Consider the following 18997-nt stretch of genomic DNA (forward strand, 5'->3'; position numbering starts at 1 on the left):
ACGTATGAATGCCTGTGTCATGATATTCATGACACTACAACTTACTTTTCTCTAGTTTTCATCTGTATATTTCGCAAAATGAGGAATAAACTTCTGAGTTTTCTATTGAGGATACATTGTTGTGATGGTTATGATCCTTCTCACTAACTTTCTTTGGCTAGCTGCCTTTTTGCATTGATTTGACCAAAGATTTTCTCAAATCTGTGGCACAACACTTGAGCCATAACTTTCTTTACAAATATCGAACTATACGTGTATCAAGGGACACTGCATCCAGCAAGATTCAGGACCTTGAGACTAAGAACTGAAACTTAAAATTTCTTGCAAACATTTGGTAGCTTTTCCATTAGCAGTGAATATCGCACAGTTATTAAGAGATGAAAAGCCACAAACTTATTTTTCCTTAATTTAAAGTTATATTTAAGTTACACTGTAACAGGACACAGTATAATTTAGTGTTTTCTTTATTATTGCAATGCAGAACTTATTACTAAACCGGTGTACCAGTATACTATAAGATCTGTTAATTTTTATGTAAGATATTTATAGGCCATTCGGTATCTCGTGAAACCTACCTGCTCGTGAGGGAAGGTAAATGTGAACTGAGAAGCTTCCCTCCCTCGCTACGCTTCGTCTTGCGAGCTAGCTGGCTCGCTTACTCCCACCATAAGGTTTTTACTGTGAGCTGCGGCGCAGAATACATTTGGTTTCACGAAATAACGACCTGTACCAAAAAATGAGTTATTTACAAAACTGTTTTTAGTACCTAGTTCTCCAAAGCAGATTTCAGCAAACAGTATTTCTTTAATTGGTTATTTTACGACGCTTTATCAACTGCTAAGGTTATTTAGCGTCTGAATGAGATGAAGGTGATAATGCCAGTGAAATGATTCTAGGGTCCAGCGCCGAAAGTTACCCAGCATTTGCTCTTAACGCGTTGAGGGAAAATCCCGGAAAAATCCTCACCCAGATAACTTGTCCCATCCAGAATTTGAACCGGGCAAGCTCGTTCAAAGGTGAGGCATGCTAATCGTTACTCCACAGTAAAATATCGATAGATTAAAGGAAGATATATCGGCCAGTGTCCGCTCTCTTTATACGTACCTGTCAGACTGCCATTTGTACTGCACACTATGAAATATCAGTGCTACTCTATAATGATGTTTATTGACTGAAATGTTATGCTGTGCAATTTTCTGCTATTTCTTTCATTATTTTTAAATTTTAGTAAGTTATTTTTACGACGCTTTATCAATATCTTATGTTATTTAGCGTCTGAATGAGATTGTGATAATGCTGGTGAAATGAGTCCGGGGTCCAGCACCGAAAGTTTTCTGCTATTGCACACCAGTTATGTATTATCATAACTTATCATTGGCTATTATTATTCTGTAGGACCAAAAAAAATTAATCTTTACTATAACTTACGTCGGATGGCTTGCGCAACGGTTGGCTACTGCGATCGACTCCCGGCAGTAACCACACACTTATTAGAAAGGATTTCTGACACCATCATTATATTTAGGCCTAATGAAATAGAGTGACTTTATATTGTTTCCACTTATCATAATATTTTAATTCTTTAATTAATTTCACTCATTTTATTTAATTTAGCTAATATCACTTGTTTTATTTATTATGCTGCTATTCTGGATACATAAGAAATCTACTTGGTTTCTTGATTTCAGATAATTTAAGTTTCAAGACTACTGTATTTAAATTAATTACAAACGAAACCATACTTGATTTATTGAATTTACAAATAAGCCTATGATAAATTACTTGCATAAAGTAGTTATCTTCGTTCTTGTGTCCGTCAACTGATGCCGTAATTTCTTCCGAACTTTCTTGAAATATCTTTTGCAATCCATATTTAGCCTCAGGCTAGATGGCGAAAAGCCTAAAACATAATAATAATAATAATAATAATAATAATAATAATAATAATAATCCCGAACTTTAAAGTTAGGTTTTTTTCAGCTTAAACACCTGGGACCGTATTCATAGACATTCTTAGCGCGGGCTTCCTGTGGATGATCAGCGAACTAACGTTCTTCGTATTCATAAACCAGTTTTAGCGATATGATATGATATGAATCCTGTACAAGTAATCAGTCGATAGCCGGGGCTAGTTTAGCACGCTCGTAGCGCGGGCTAGCGAAATGTCTATGAATACCACTCCTGGAGTCTGCAAAATATCCTTAAAACTTTGATATCTTAATAAAAACTAAAGCGTCATCATAATTTACACATAATGCAAATTAACACATCTGGATACGTTTTAGCCAATACAGGAATAAGTGAATTTGTGAAAGAACAAGAAGTAGCTAGGTTCATCTGTGATGATTGATTCTTTCAATCATAAAGGTTTAAAAACTCTTCCTTTCTTTGTGAGGCATTTTTTCCTAACCTAAGAATTAAAGTATGAATAACTTAATTTAGTTTCTACGGCTAAGATTTATTTACATGGTGGATGATATTTACTTTCAAAAATCCACTCTAATCATCTACTTTATTTACTTTGAAACAATCTGGTCAGCCTGCGTGTATTCAGTATATTTTAATGCCTAATTTCACTAAATTTGACCTAATTTCACCATAAGTGTCAATTAAATACTTTAAGTTTCATTACGATCCTTAAAACTCCATTTTAATGCCTAAAAATTCGAAGTCTATTCATGCCCTCAATCGAACATTACAGTCAAGACAATTTGACGGTAATGGGGTTGATGGTTGAAGCAAGAGGGACAATTCTAAAATGTTTTGCCAGTTTCTGGACATCAATGGGATTAGATAAAGCACTCCTTCTTAGATTGGCCATTATCGCTATTAAGGGGTGTGCTTCAATTTTGATAAATCATTTTTTAGGGTTTAACAACTAATGTGTTTTATTTAAGATTGAAGATTGTGATATGTATAATTTAAAAATTGTAAGCCTCATATTCTAATTTGTAAACAAACATTTTACATTGACTAAATGTTGTATATCACTTGGTCTTTGTGGCAACCCTTTATTAAGAAAAGTTTGTAGTAATAAACTACTGAAAATATGAAGCAAGAAACGCAATATATTATTATTGTATTTCAGACCAACAGCATTCATAAGTGACAGCCATGAGGATATTCACCCGAACAACGCGCTCGGTTCACATGTGAGCTCAAAAACGTATTGAAACAGAGGATATTTTTGAAAATCCACTGCAACCATCGACTTCGATTTCAGGAACACCTAGGTAGGGAGTGTAAAATTCCTTTAAATTTTTTGTCTCTCTCTCTTTTCTTTTGTAATAGTTGCAAGTTTAATTTTATGTACATAGGTATATTTTTAAATTGGTTATTTTACGACGCTTTTTCAACTACTTTGGTTATATTATATGAGATGAAGGTGATAATGCCAGCGAAATGAGTCCAGGGTTCAACGCCGAAAGTTATCCAGCATTTGCTCTTAATGGATTGAGGGAAAACCCCGGAAAAACCTCAACCAAGTAACTTGTCCCATCCATAATTTGAACCCGGCCCCGCTCGTTTCACGGTCAGGAATGCTAACCGTTACTCCACAGTGGTGGACCATAGGTATCTGTGAGCATAAAACACAACGTAAAATTTTCTTACATCACTCTAAACAAAACTCGACACAATACAAAAATTCAATTAATAAAAATTGATTTAAAAAATACTTAGGTATATCTTATATTTCTTGCTATAAGATGGCATGATCAACAATAACAAAATCTGCTCTAGATCTTCATCCATTGTCTCTTTGTATGTTTGAAGAGCATTGAGAATAAATCACACGATGTTACTGCGTAAATCTCCGTGTCTAACTCTAATATCTTTAGTGAATGTCCTAATCTGGCACACCTACGGCCGAACAACCTGTTGTGTCCTTGATTTAAGTACATGAAGTCAAAAGATGAGAAGAAGGAAGCAGAGGCAAAAAGAGATAAACAGAAAGATGAAAAAAGAAGAGTAGGGAGAAAAGCATCGGGGAATATAAGGAAAGAAGAGTAGGAGAGGAGAAATAAGTTCAGAACGGAAAATGAGAGAAATAGGTATGAAAGAGAGCATGGAGAATGGAAAAACCCTTCAACAATTCCTGACTTTACAGAAAAGAAAAGAAAGAAATAACGTGAACGTCCTTTTTTTTTTCTTCGTGCTCTCTGAATACAGGAAAACCAATTTGAGCGTAAGAGGCATAAGGTAGGAAATCAAACAAAGAATGCGATAACCTCGAGCATTTAAAGAGTGTAATTATGTCTTTAACCTGACCTGACGTCTAGTTTCCGCTTTGGTCTTTATCATTTTGTCTCTCTCTCACTAAAACAAAAGAACTCGTAAATCATTTAAGCCCGTAATTCACGTCTCCTTCCACAGGACACGTAGCAAGAACGCTGTGACGTAAATTATAGCATTTAACAAAATTCCTCATGTCTCAACTATTAAAGTAGAACCACAGGAATGTAGGATTACATTAATTACTCTTCGGTATCACTAATGAATGTATTACAAGCTCATTAGGACGCGAGATGGCTCTATCGGTATACACTAGTATTCGTTTTGGATGGAAAGTGTATGTGTTCGATCGAAGCCAAGAGAGATTTGCTTTTTCCATAAAGTACAGAAATAATCCGAGGTACTGTTATATGGGAATTTGAAATAAAGAAAACGAATTCTGGTGCTGACCATTTATGTCTTTAGAGCGTCGAATTTAAGAAAGAACAGAAATTGTTTCAACTCCCATAGACTTTCATTATTTGTGCGCCCGTATCTCGTCCGAACTTTTTCCTTTCCAGGATGCTACTTCTCGAAGCCACTATTTGCAGTATACAATTACAAGTTAATGAGCTTTTACTTCTGACAAATTTAAATTAAACTATTTCAGCGTGATAGAAGCTTTCTCTCAATCACAGACATGAGTTAAAATAAAATCTCGGTATGATTAAGTGGAAATTTTGGGTCTAGTTTTATCAAAAATCTTCAGTCTTCCTTGTCATAATTATCTGATCTATGCACATATCACAATAATTCATATTTGTTTATATAAAACGACACGTAACAGCTGTAATTTTTCTTCACTTAACCTTGAAAACTTCTTTCTTTCCAAAGCAATCCCATGATCAGTGTTGCCAAGTTGGGGAGAAAACAATTTTTTAGGGGAGGTGTGGGAAGATAAAAATTTTAGGGAGATTTTCATGGCAAAGATAAATTTTAGAGGTTTTTTTAGAGTGTTTTTCTAAACCCGTCAGAAATTATTTCTACATTTAATTATAGTGTAACTACTGTGTTGTGTAATTGAACAATATCATGATCATGAATCGTCTCTTCGGCAAGCAGCTTGCAAGCATGTTTTCTCACTTGTTCTCTTCATACTCGTATCATTATTATGACGCCCTCTCCCGCCCATCGTCGCGCTGCACACGTGTTCTCCTTGTCTTGCTTAAGGTGCATCTACACGGTTCCATTTTTCTTTCAACTTTACGCATTCAAGCACTGCATGCTAGATTGATATTTAATACTAAATAATATGTAGTAAAGATGACGTTCAAAACGGCGCATCATGTAAAGACAAAATCTCATGCATCTTAATTGAACTGCGATTTAAACTTGATTCTTTCAATATTCTTCCCAGTTTGCTTGCGTACGCACATGGAAACTGAATCGTATAGATGGAGCTTTAGGTCATGGTGTACGCAACAATAGTGTCTGCAGTAAAATGTACGTAGTTAAACAATTTTTTCCAATCTAATTTTTTGCTTTTAATGCAACTGATTTTAATTTATTTTGTATTCTGTATCTATGTTTTCTTAATTAGATTTCATCTTATTTATTTTATATTAAATACATTGATCAGCTTCATGGGCTAATGGTCAGAGCTTCTGACGACAGTTCCTAAGTCCCCAGTTCGATTCCCGGTTAGAACACAGGAATTATTCCTTAAAGTGGAATGTTTCTTTGTTCGTCCATGGTCTGGAAATTAGGTTTACTTCATAATCATCCGTGAAGTTACGAGTGATTGTGAAAGTGATTATTGTTAAGTGATATAACTTTTTTATTTTTTAGGTTATTTAACGACGTTGTATCGACTACTAGTTGAGTGTTTTAAAGAACAAATTAAGAAATAAACTTTCCCATGACCTAACAAAAATTGTTTATTGACAGTGAGATACTATTTAATGAGAGAGAAATTTTGCTGTAACCATAAATTGGTTTAAGTTCAGTGTTTCAATGCATGATCACAGAAAGTCAGAACTCTCTACAGAAGATGAATTAATTTTAGAGGATCTTACCGATATTCAAATTTAATTTCTCAAGAGATCGTCTTCCAGTGCAAGGACATACAGGATTACACTGTGACTATTCTATTTTATTGCATGTCATTGTGCATGATACGTGATTTTCTTTTTCTATTCATTTGTGTATATTTAATCACATTAGCTAAGTTTTATGTTTTCCGAAGTATAAATTAAAAAATTTAGAGGGTTTCTCTGAATTTTAGGGGGATTTTTAATATGATATAAAGGAATTTCTTGTTGTTTTTTATTTTAGTAGGTTATTTTACGATGCTTTATCAACATCTTAGGTTATTTAGCGTCTGAATGAGATGGTGATAATGCCAGTGAAATGAATCCGGGGTCCAGCATCAATAGTTATCCAATATTTGCTCATATTGGGTTCAGGAAAAACCCCGGAAAAACCTCAACCAGGTAACTCGTCCCGACCGGGGATCGAATCCGGGCCACCTGATTTCGTTGCCAGATACGCTAACCATTACCATAACCATTACTCCACAGGTGTGGACAATTTCTTGTACCTTGGCTGGCAACACTGCCTGTGGTATTTCTAAAACCAACAAGCACAGAATACATAGAGTAGACAAAAGCAACTTGGAAGTGAAGCCACGCTTGCGGACAGTCGCCATCACGATGCTACAAAAATATTAGCTCTCGCTTAGCATATGGTTACCGGTAGTTAAATGTGGTGTTACATCGTCGTTTTTATTCATAAATCAACTAATTACAAGATGCCTACATGTGCTGCGAATGACTGCACAAACAGATTTTCAAATAAAATTACTGCAATAACTTTTCATAGCTAAAATATGCTTGTGTGGAATGTACTTATTTATAATGATTTAGCCTAGGTCAGATTCGTATTGTTCATGTATTAGTCTGATTAAGCGAAAGGATTAGTGTATGCTCACTTCCGCGACGAAAATTTCGCGACTAAGAATACTAAATGACCCTGTTTTAATTTTTAAAAAATTGGAAAACATAAATTTTGAAGTCACAGAATTTCATAAATTAAACTGAAATGCTGCTGCATGCACATAATTAGTTAATTACAATAAACAACGAAATGAAGACTTTCGTTTGCAGCTGCGTAAAGAAACGTGACAAGAAATCAACAGTCTGCAAGCATGAGGACTGGTAATAGTTCCGTATATAGACTTTTAATTTGAGATGTATCCTGACGGAATCTCTCACCATGTTCGTCGCTCAACTCTCCAAAGTTCGGTGGAAACAAATCCAGATGGAAATGCAGAAAATGAATTCCAAGGACATAGTAGAACACGTTATCACTTTTAGACCATCAGTGCGGTCTAGGGGTTAGAAAGCGGACTTCATGCCACGAGGCTATACTCGATGCGGGTTCGAACCCCGCTTGATTTGATTTTCTGATTGGATGTTTTCTGGAATTTCTCCCAAATTGAAGTTGAATAACAAGTAATCCGACTGAGGTTCCTCGGGTCATTTCGTCAAAAGTATCGTAACGATAGTGCCAATTCCACTGGCGCTAGATAACAGTGCAATTAATACATTATCGTTAAATAGTGAATTAAAGAAGACATAGGACACAAGTTCAGGTGGCGTAACTTAATAAGAGGAGATATGAACGCCGTTGTTGCTGGGAATTTATTTATTTATTTATTTATTTATTTATTTATTTATTTATTTATTTATTTATTTATTTATTTATTTATTTATTTATTTATTTATTTATTTATTTATTTATTCATCCATTCATCTATTTATTTTAGATATATTGAATTAGTTTACTTTTACTTAGGTATATTGTTTACTGTTAATAGTTAATTGTTTATTGTTAATAAAATAACATGGACAAAAATACAATCTTAGTTCTTCCCTGAAGGAGTAAAAAATTTGTGCTCAGGGAGATTTCTAAACACAAAGATAAACACAAAGATAATTATTTGACACAAACTGGGCCAAGAAAAAAAATTACAGGAATAAATTAAATTTAAAATACAATTTCAATTTTAACAATTTAAGTCATACAAATACATATACATATTAATCAATATATATTCTTTAAAAATTAAATTCCTAACGCTATTTTTTAAATTTCTGACACTAAAAATTTCCAAATTTGGGTATTTATCAATTATTTTATTGTATAACCTTGGACCAAAGTAGGTACCATGGCTCAGAGCTGTGCTTGTGAAACACTTTGGTTCCTCTAGCCGCATAAAATCGGATCTTTTAGTTCCATATTTATGATGATACAATTTGAATTTATTACGATTTTTATGTATGAAGATTAATAAGGCAATATAATAAATCTGTTTAATTTTCAAAACATTAAAATCAGTAAACAAAAGCTCAGATGAGTAATCAATTGGTTTATTAAGGCATATTTTAATAATTCTTTTCTGAATAAGTATTAGTGGACTGAGATTAGAAATACATGCATATCCCCATCCTAAAATTCCATACTGGAGAATGGATTGAAATAAAGCTAAATAAATGAGACGTAAAATATTAATTGGTAAATATGACCGAAGTATAACAAAGATATAAATTGTTTCACGTAATCTATTGCATAAAATATGTAATATGTTTGTTCCATCGTAAGTGTTGGTCGATTGTAATGCCTAAATACTTAACTTCTGAGGATTCGGTTAATATGGGACATTCACAATTCTGAGAAGAACAATCTGAATGATGAATTTTGAGTCTAAAGGAAGATTGAGGAGATTGAAGACCACTGGACCTTAGTGAAAATGCTCTCTGTCAAAATATCATCCAGTTTTGACAGAGGGAAAACATGAGCATTAATTATTTTTTTAAGTAATTGAAGAATATATATATATATATATATATATATATATATATATATATATATATATAAAACATAGTCTTACAACCATGAGAATAAAATGAAGCTACGTATGTCCATAGCCTCGGTATCTTCGTGATTGTATGATCTATACTTTAGCTCGTCATTAGGAGGTCCGAATTCCAGTCCCGGTCGGGAATGAATTTTTCAATGTCCACATTTGATTATTATTGCATAACATTCCCCAATCACCGCTGGCAACGTACAGAGAGGCTGATCTAGAGATGAATGGGACTGAATGTTCGAAACCTGGATACTCAACGAACCTTAGTGTAGTCAGCTGGTATGGGTTGGAAATGCGCCTAACTGGTGATTAGCGTAAAAATTCTCTAAGATGGTCGAAGCCAAGCGCTTCGCCCCCCCTACCTTCACGATGACAATATATTTCTAACCACTGGAGGTTCATTACACTAATTGAGACCATACTGGCATGTCGATATGCCAAGGTCGGCATGGATAAATGCACGGGCTTCATCCGTATACTTGTAACAAGGCAAGGGCGTGCACACTACCCCATAACACGTGTAGAATGCATGTAGATAATCCTACGCATTCAGACCCTTTCCCTTGAGAGGTAGGCCACGCACGGGCACTGTCAGCATATCGAATATCATTAACATCGCCCAATTTGTTACATTCACGCACGAACCTTACTACTCAGGTATATTTCCTTCTCACAGTTTTAAAAACACATTTTGAAGGTCAATACCATTTCAACACTTAAATTCGTCAAATAGAGGGTTTCAAAGTTACACAACTCATTAATAAATATGGCGACAATGAAGATACTGATCTTATTCATACACCTGGCACCTTATGGAGTAGTGAGTCAGAACAGTTCATCATATATTTCACGGATCATAGAGTATGAAGTCTTTTCATCTAACTAATATACGTCCGTCAAACGTAATAGAGATTTTTTAAAGTTGAATAACGTTTACCTACGAGGCGCACAGGAGGATGAAAGCGTATAAGTTTAGGTGTAACAATTTTGAACAGTAATTACTAACACTCCATAACATATATATATATATATATATATATATATATATATATATATATATATATATTATTAGAATGCAAATATTCTTCAACTATGAAAGTAGTCCCTGTGCTCTTCAATGGATTAGAGATTTACGGTTTCATTATACACCGTGTCTATAAATTTTCAGTACCATTATAATTAATCACTGCTCAGAATCCACATGGCATAGAACAATACGGTTTCTTGCAACATTCTATATTTCTCAAAATTTTGTTTCCATTATTTTTGCAGATTTTAATTGAACGACAATGATGGCACCAGAGGAGAAGGCCCAATGTGTGTGGTGGTATGCTGAGTGTAAATCACCGATAACCGTTCAGCGACAATTCTGCCGGAAATATGGAAGAAATCCTCCATCAAAATCCACCAAAATGAGATGGACCACGAATTTTCAACAGACTAGTAGTGTTAAGGACTTGCGACAAAGTGGTCGACCAGTTGTGACTCAACAAACTGTCGGTGATGTGGGTAATTTGCCATTTATAGGCTTGAAGATGTAGCCGCTTATGGAGGGTCTTAATGATGGTTGATTTGGGTATATGCAGTTCCCGTGAAGCACGCCGAATCAACTTCTGAGGACTACATTGAAATGCAACTTGCACATTGTCGACAGTTTGTTGAGTCACAACTGGTCGTCCACTTCGTGACAAGTCCTTAACACTACTAGTCTGTTAAAAGTCCGTGACCCATCTCATTATGGTGGATCTGGATGGAGGATTTCTTTCAGATTGCCTGCTGAATTGTCGCTGAACGGTTATTGTGATTTGCACTCAGTATACCACCACACACATTGGGTCTTCTCCACTAGTTTCGTCATTTTCTTTTAATTAAAATCAGCAAAAAGAATGAAAACAAAACTCTGAGGTCTGTTGGTCAGCATGCTGGCTTCCAGATCGGGAGGTCCCGGGTTCGATTCCCGGGCTCAGTTCTCGGTGAATTTTTCTTGAAGAAGAAGAATAATTCCCTGGGTGTCTAGAGTCTGGAAATTTGTATGAATGTGAGTGTGATTGTGGGTATGCCGGGTTAATATTAATTAACCAATCATCACAAATATAAAAATACATTAGGACTGTCTCTGGGCAGTAACCTGAACACACGTTTCAGCGTCACATTGTGACAAGTAAATCCATCTGTTAGCACAACCATAAAGTACCTAATAGATGCTATAGAGTTAACAAACAACGAAGGAAAAAAAAAACTTTGAGAGATGTAGAACATGTTGCAGAAAAAACCGTATTGCTCTATATCATAAGGGTTCTGAGCAATGATTAATTATATATACTGGAACTTTATGAACACGGTGTAGATCGAAGATGATGAATATAATTCGCGTAAATTTCCTTACTGAAGGAAGTAAAAGAGCCCGTCAATGAAAAAAAGATTAGAGACAAAATTACCTGTGTGTATTTTCACGTAAAAATTTTTTCCTTGCGAAGACAGATGCCTGTAACCCATTTGAGACTAAAGGGAAATTAGATTATTATCATTGAGTAAATAATATTGATATCTACGATCGTGCAAAATATCCAACACTTAGAAGTATGTAGAAATCCATGCAGAAAATGTAATTCAAAATTAAAAAGAAACAAAGATAATTATATCTCTATCGCGGGAATACAACCACAAACTACGAAAGTTTAAGTTCGTATCATTGCATTATTTTATACCTAATAAAGTCACTCTAAAGAGAAAGCATTTGTAAAGTCCATAGTGATTCATTTAATGATTAAGACACTATTTTCAATGTAATACAAATGCCAGTTATGAAAACTAATTTCGCTAAGGGGATATAATTATTTGTTATGTATGTGATATTTTCAATGTCATAAAATATTCAGACCATGAAGATGAGTGCACAGACATGGTATTTGTTATAGTGTCAATTAGTAAAAGGCCAGAACTTGACAAAATGTAAACTGCAGAAAAGAAACATAAAATGATAATAACATGATATAAGTACGTTAATGAAGCCTGTTATGCTCCAGGAAGTGACTACTTCGATGTTTATTGCAACGGCTGTGCGACAAGTGGCATGCTTCTTCAATGTTACGTTATTAATAAAATTACATAAACAGTCTGCATAGTGCCCTTGATGTCAAGACGTGTCAATATTCCCACGCGTCTTGAACAGGGTCGAAAAGTAGATTGTGTGATATGGTGACACTGACGTATACTTCCTCTCAGAACATCTGGGCGCCTTCCTTCTGATGAGAGAGCAGATTTTGGACAATGTTCAGAAACTTTACACATTTATCAAGTTATTTTAAGTGTTGGACCCATTCATTAACTCTCACAGGATTATGAAATTAATTACCTCAATAGATGAGATTTTATTTCCTGAAACTTAATATATAATATTTCAAGCCACATCTGATGTAAATATTTAATGATTTTGTTGTAAATTCCCATAATCGTACCTATCTTTAAGAAGGAGGACAAGACTAACTGTAGTAACTTTCGAGGAATTTCACTTTTGTTGATGTCGTACAAAATTTTTTCCAATATTCTTTCGAGAAGATTAACTCCATATGTAGATGAAATTATTGGGGATCATCAGTGTGGTTTTAGGCATAATACATCAACTATTGATGACATATTTTGTATTCGACAGATATAGAGATAAAATGAGAGTGTAAGGGTACAGTGCATCAGTTATTCATAGATTTCAAAAAGGCATATGACCCTATTAGGAGAGAAGATGTATATGATATTCTTAATGAATTTGGTATTCCCAAGAAGGTAGTTCGATTAATTAAAATGTGTCTCAGTGAAAAGTACAGCAGAGTTCGTTTAAGTCACTTTCTGTCAGATGCGTTTCGAATTCAGTGTGGGCTAAAGCAAGGAGATGCACTATCGCCAGTGGCGTAGCCTGGTTTTCAGACTGGGGTATGTAACCCAGTTAATATAGTTTGAAAATGGAATTTCCCATATCTGTATCCAGCATAGCGTATATGCAGAATACAATTTTATCATGTAATATAAATACTGCATATATCTTCCTTGCTAATACAAATTTACAAGTATATTATGTACCTAGTAAAATATCGACAAATAATAGACACACTGAAAAGTGTAACAAACTTAGTTTAGGACTATGCAGTAAAAATAAAATTAATAAACTCACGTTTACTATCCTTGGAGTTGTTTTACTTGGTTATATAACGACGCTGTGTCAACTACGAGGTTATGTAGCGTTGATGAAGTTGGTGATAGTGAAATGATATTTGGCGAGATGAGGCCGAGGATTCGCCGTAGATTACCTGACATTTACCTTACGGTTGGGGAAAACCTCGGAAATATCCCAACCAGGTAATCAGCGCAAGCGGGAATCGAACCCACGCCCGATTGCAACTCTGGATAGGCAAGACCTTAGCCGACCGAGTTACGCCGGTGGCTCTCCTCGGAGTTTCCCCGAATATTTTCAGTCGTTTTTTTTAATATTATATGGTTACAAAAATAGTTATGTTTCTTGGCTGCCTTATAAATATTATTTAAATCTTCATAGCCATTGGTATTTCAAACGGACTTTTCATTACAAAAGAGAAGACAAGATCAGTAAAACAGTTTGTTTAAACTCTTACAACCTCACAGCCACGACTCAACTTTCAGAAATCTTTACATTAAAATGTCTTACACACTTTTTTATGTTCGTAGTGATATTCAGTACTGGTTTTGAAGAGCCTGCTTTAATTACGTCTCCTTTTTCACAGAACGTTAAAGTCTGGAAGCTCCTTACCTTGAATTTGTCGATTATACAACAATTTGTTTCCATATTTGATGCATTGCGACAGTGAACATGAAACAATTTCCCTTTCACTCACTGCGTGACCTCTTGGATGTATGTCAGCGTACATATCTTGAGCCCATAAGCGCGTAACACAAAGATCTTAACCTAAATAATTTATTTCAACACTAAACAATTAAGCTTTCAAAACAGTCTTCAGTGTTCACAAATGAAAAGAGTAACATTTTGGAACAAATAACTCACTCATCATTCTTTATAAGTCACTGGAAATAATATTATAACACAATCATGACTATCAGTGGCGGCTGATTGACTGAGGCAAGTGAGGCCGGGCCTCAGTCACTTGGCTTAACTGAAATCAAATTTTGTGTTTTTATGTAATGTATTAGTTATTTGAATGAAGCATATATCGCTGTAGAAGCATTTGAAAACTTTGATGTATATAGACCTGTTTTGCAGTAAAATTTGTTCCTGAGGCCGGGATCGCTCGTGCCGGGTCTGGCTTGTGATGTATATAGACCTGTTTTGCAGTAAAATTTGTTCCTGAGGCCAGAATCGTTCGTGCCGGGTTTGGCTTAATGCATTTCATGTCCTTTCGCGGGCTTTGAGTTTACGCTTAAAACGTTGTAGCTGAGGCACAATTCGGCTGGCCTGGTCAGGTTTCACTCCTCCTATCCATGGGCCGGCCTCAAGGGTAGAGTGGGGTGGGAATAGCAGTGGTGACTTGTCTTCCTAACTAGGCCATAAATAACAAAATTCCAGCTCTTTGGCAGGCAGAAACCCACTCGAGATTCTCTCCCCTTATGTCTCAGTTTATGACATAAGCGAGGGTGTTCTACTATTGTACTTCGTAGTACAGTAGTGAATCTGGGCCAATGTTGTTATGTGTTTCGGGAAAATATAAACAGAAACAAAGGAGAGAAATAATGCTGGTGCAGTCAGTTCATTGTTAGAGTGTCCTTTTTCGAGAAGAAATAATACTAAAGAAAGGAAGTTTTAAATAAAGAGAGAGACTACCGAGATACTTACGACATCGCTGATAATTTTTCTGAGACATAATCTTAAAACGCGAGTTTCTATTGCATCCTGGTATGGACAACATAAATGGTTATGTGGTAATGTGATGCAAAATAAACTTCTCTTGGCCTTGTTTGTTGCTGTCAAAGGAAAAAAATAAAAAGAAAAGAAAGAAAGGGGAATTTCAACACATAATATGGAATGCTTCACACTGAAACAATCAGTGAAACTCAGAGCATAACAGCTTATTTGGTGAGTGAAATTATTATTTTTCATTGATAGTAATAAGAATAGACTAATAATAGTAATGATAATAATAATAATAATAATGTAATAATGATATTAATAATATAATAACAATAATAATTAATATCATAAACAAACATTTCCTATCGGAGGCACTTAAACTAGTTGCATCTGGCCTCACCGAGGATTTTGATCACCGGCCGCTACTGATGACTATACGACAATATGTATTACAACGCTATACATCCCCGGGGTCACGAGCATGCTCACTCACGGCCGACTTGATATTCCCTTCGCTTTTTTTGTATACGGCCTTGACAATAGTAATATTTTCTTGAAATTGGATAATTTCTCAATTCCACCACGAGGCGCTGTCTGCCAAGCTCTGGTGTCCACAGAAGAAATACTCAATATGAATTAAAATAAATGATTAAAGAGTAATAATAACACTTATAAAAAATAAATAAGAAAATAATAAGTATTATTATGTTTAGTTCTGTTAATTATGGTAAAAGCGTAAGTTTAAAAGCAGGGATGATACCACATAGTAACCTGTTCAGTTTAAGTAACATGATGACACAGGCGTAATTTTGTAGTTCGTTTGCTGAGTAGCACCCCTAGGCTAAACTGCGATGTTTCAAAGTAATCACTTGGGTAATTATTTACCATAACTTGTACTGAGTTTTATAATTTCACTCTCTGCACTGATACATTCCACTTGATATTGCAGATTCAAGAATCATAGTTTCAAGATTTTGCGACTCAGTAGATTGATTATAAGCCGCATTCTTCGAAGGAACTATCTTTTCAGTTAAAGCTGCTGCAATGTTATCTAGAAGCGGCGTAACAAATTTCACAGTAATGATAATAGCAAGTCCGTTTTGGCCGCCTTCATCACAAATTGGCATTGCAAGAGAGGGCATCTACACAGTAACGGCTCAATTTCTGAACACAAATTTTCTAATATATTCTTGTTTAGTATTCTTTTTCGATGATTAAGCGGCTGATCTAGAATCAATTTTGCATGAATATTGCCTTCATCGGCCTCTTTCCATACATTTTCTTGTTCTTTATGTAACGGATCTCTTTCAATTGGAGTTTTTCGTTTTTTTCGTTATCCCATCTTGCTTCTCTTGCAACACCTGATTAAGTTGTGTAATTTTCACATGCAATCTGTTAATTATTTCTTTTTAGCTCCACAAAGTTGACAACGTCTGTTTGCGTCGCTTTATGGTCATTTTCAACTGGCAAGAAAGGAATGTCATTAACTGATGCTGAGCCACTCGGAACATCTTGTTCGAACAGTGAAAAACCAATATTACTAAAAGATTTGCGTTTCTTGGGTGGAGGGAGATCAGTTTTAGTAACTGTCCATCATGGTCTTCTGTTATCTGTCACTTATACCTAGGATAATGAGGGAATATTGTTGGCATAGCATTTGGTTTTACTAGTCTAAATTTCCCATTATTAGAATAATCTTCTTCCCTGAAATGTAACTACAAACGACTGAAGATGGAGAGTTGCTTTAGAAACAACGTCTCGGCGTGAAATCACTTTAAGCCATTTTCGCATCTTTCCCTTACTTACTTATGGCTTTTAAGGAACACGGAGGTTCATTACCGCCCTCACATAAGCCCGCCATTGGTCCCTATCCTGTGCAAGATTAATCCAGTCCCTATCATCATATCCCACCGCCCTCAAATCGATTTTAATAGTATCCTCCCATCTACGTCTCGGTCCCCCAAAGGTCTTATTTCCTCTGGCCTCCCAACTAACACTCTATATGCATATTTGAATTTGCCCATACATACTACATGCCCTGTCCATCTCAAACGTCTGGATTTAATGTTCCTAATTATGTGAGGTGAAGAATACAATGCGTGCAGTTCTGCTATATGTAACTTCCTCCATTCTCCTCTAATTCCATCGCTCCTAGCCCAAATATTTTTCTAAGAACCTTATTCTGAAACACCCTTAATATCTGTTCCTCTCAAAATGAGAGTCCAAGTTTCACAACCATACAGAACAACCGGTAATATAACTGTTTTTATAGATTCTAACTTTCCGATTTTTTGACAGTAGACTAGATGACAAAAGCTTCTGAACCGAATAATAAGAGGCATTCCCATATTTATTCTGCGTTTAATTTTCTCCCGAGTGTCATTTATATTTGTCACTGTTGCTCCAAAATATTTGAGTTTTTGTCCACACCTGTGGAGTAACTGTTAGCGCGTCTATCCGCGAAACCAGGTGGCTCGGGTTCGATTCCCGGTCGGGGCAAGTTACCTGGTTGAGGTTTTTTGCGGGGTTTTCCCTCAACCCAATATGCGCAAATGCTGGGTAACTTTCGGTGTTGGACCTTGGACTCACTTCACCGGCATTATCACCTTCATCTCATTCAGACGCTAAAGAGCCTAAGATGTTGATAAAGCGTCGTAAAATAACCTCCTAAAATAAAATAAAATATTTGAATTTTTCCACCTCTTCGAAGATATAACTCCAATTTTTATATTTCCATTTCGTACAATATTATGGTCACGAAATATAATCATCTTTCCCTGTCACTCGGAAATTCGTGGAATGATATTGCTCCTTCACTCTTTTTTTCTATTCGAAGTACACAATAGTACACAAAAATACGTCATTTTGAATCATATCACAATAAACTCACATACCAGTAGAAAGAAGCGCAATATTACTAATTATAATCGTACAAGAAACCATACACACATTCCTTGGTGAACCTTGGGAGTCAGTGCCATCTGGCGGGAATTTCATATTTTCTCGATTACAGCTTTAACACAGGGATCAAAATGAATTGTCAAGGCCGGTAAAGGAGAAGCGAAGCGAGCATATCAAGTCGGCCGTGGCTCACTGTACGAGTTTCCTCGGGCTGACGACACATGTCGTTGAGACGTTGTAAAGTGTTTTTAAACATCAAGCGGGCCGTGCCCATAGAGTTACAGTATAATTCTTACTAATGGTCGCGCCTTCTGTTCAAGGTGATCAAAGCATAGTGCGAATTCAAAATCAAACATTCTGGGAAAACTTGATCTGTCCGAAAACGATTATATGTTACAATATTATAATTCATAATTCAGAGTCACCTTGAAGGAAATTGCATGGTATGTAACACATCTCCCACATCCATGGACGCTACGCCCCTGACTATCACCTTTATCTTTTAACTTTGCTCTAGAGTATGCCATTAGGAAAGTCCAGGATAACAGAGAGGGTTTGGAATTGAACGGTTACATCAGCTTCTTGTCTATGCGGATGACTTGAATATGTTAGGAGAAAATCCACAAACGATTAGGGAAATTAAGGGAATTTTACTTGAAGCAAGTAAAGAGATAGGTTTGGAAGTAAATCCCGAAAAGACTATGTATGTGATTATGTTTCGTGACCAAAATATTGTACGAAATGGAAATATAAAAGTTGGAAATTTATTCTTTGAAGAGGTGGAAAAATTCAAATACCTGGGAGCAACAGTAACAAATATAAATGATACTCGGGAGGAAATTAAATACAGAATAAATATGGGAAATGCCTGTTATTATTCGGTTGAGAAGCTTTTATCATCTAGTCTGCCGTCAAAAAAATTTGAAAGTTAGAATTTATAAAACAGTTATATTACCGGTTGTATTTTATGGTTGTGAAGCTTAGACTCTCAATTTGAAAGAGGAACATAGGTTAAGGGTGTTTGAGAATAAGGTTCTTAGGAAAATATTTGGGGCCAAGAGGGATGAAGTTACAGGAGAATGGAGAAAGTTACACAACACAGAACTGCACGCATTGTATTCTTC

The 18997-nt window shown here is 35.5% G+C and overlaps 1 protein-coding gene across 4 annotated transcripts in view; it reads left to right on the plus strand.

Moving 5' to 3' along the window:
* Positions 1-18997, plus strand: part of LOC138715373 (uncharacterized) — a 644942-nt gene that overhangs the window by 14711 nt on the left and 611234 nt on the right. The window contains exon 2 of one of the 4 annotated variants that reach the window (XM_069848223.1): positions 3089-3233. The exons of the other annotated variants lie outside the window; for them this stretch is intronic. The gene's annotated coding sequence lies outside the window, so the exon portion shown is untranslated. The remainder of the gene's footprint in view (positions 1-3088; positions 3234-18997) is intronic. 4 annotated transcript variants of the gene reach the window in all.

Source organism: Periplaneta americana, chromosome 15 (assembly GCF_040183065.1).
Source record: "Periplaneta americana isolate PAMFEO1 chromosome 15, P.americana_PAMFEO1_priV1, whole genome shotgun sequence".
NCBI lineage: Eukaryota > Metazoa > Arthropoda > Insecta > Blattodea > Blattidae > Periplaneta > Periplaneta americana.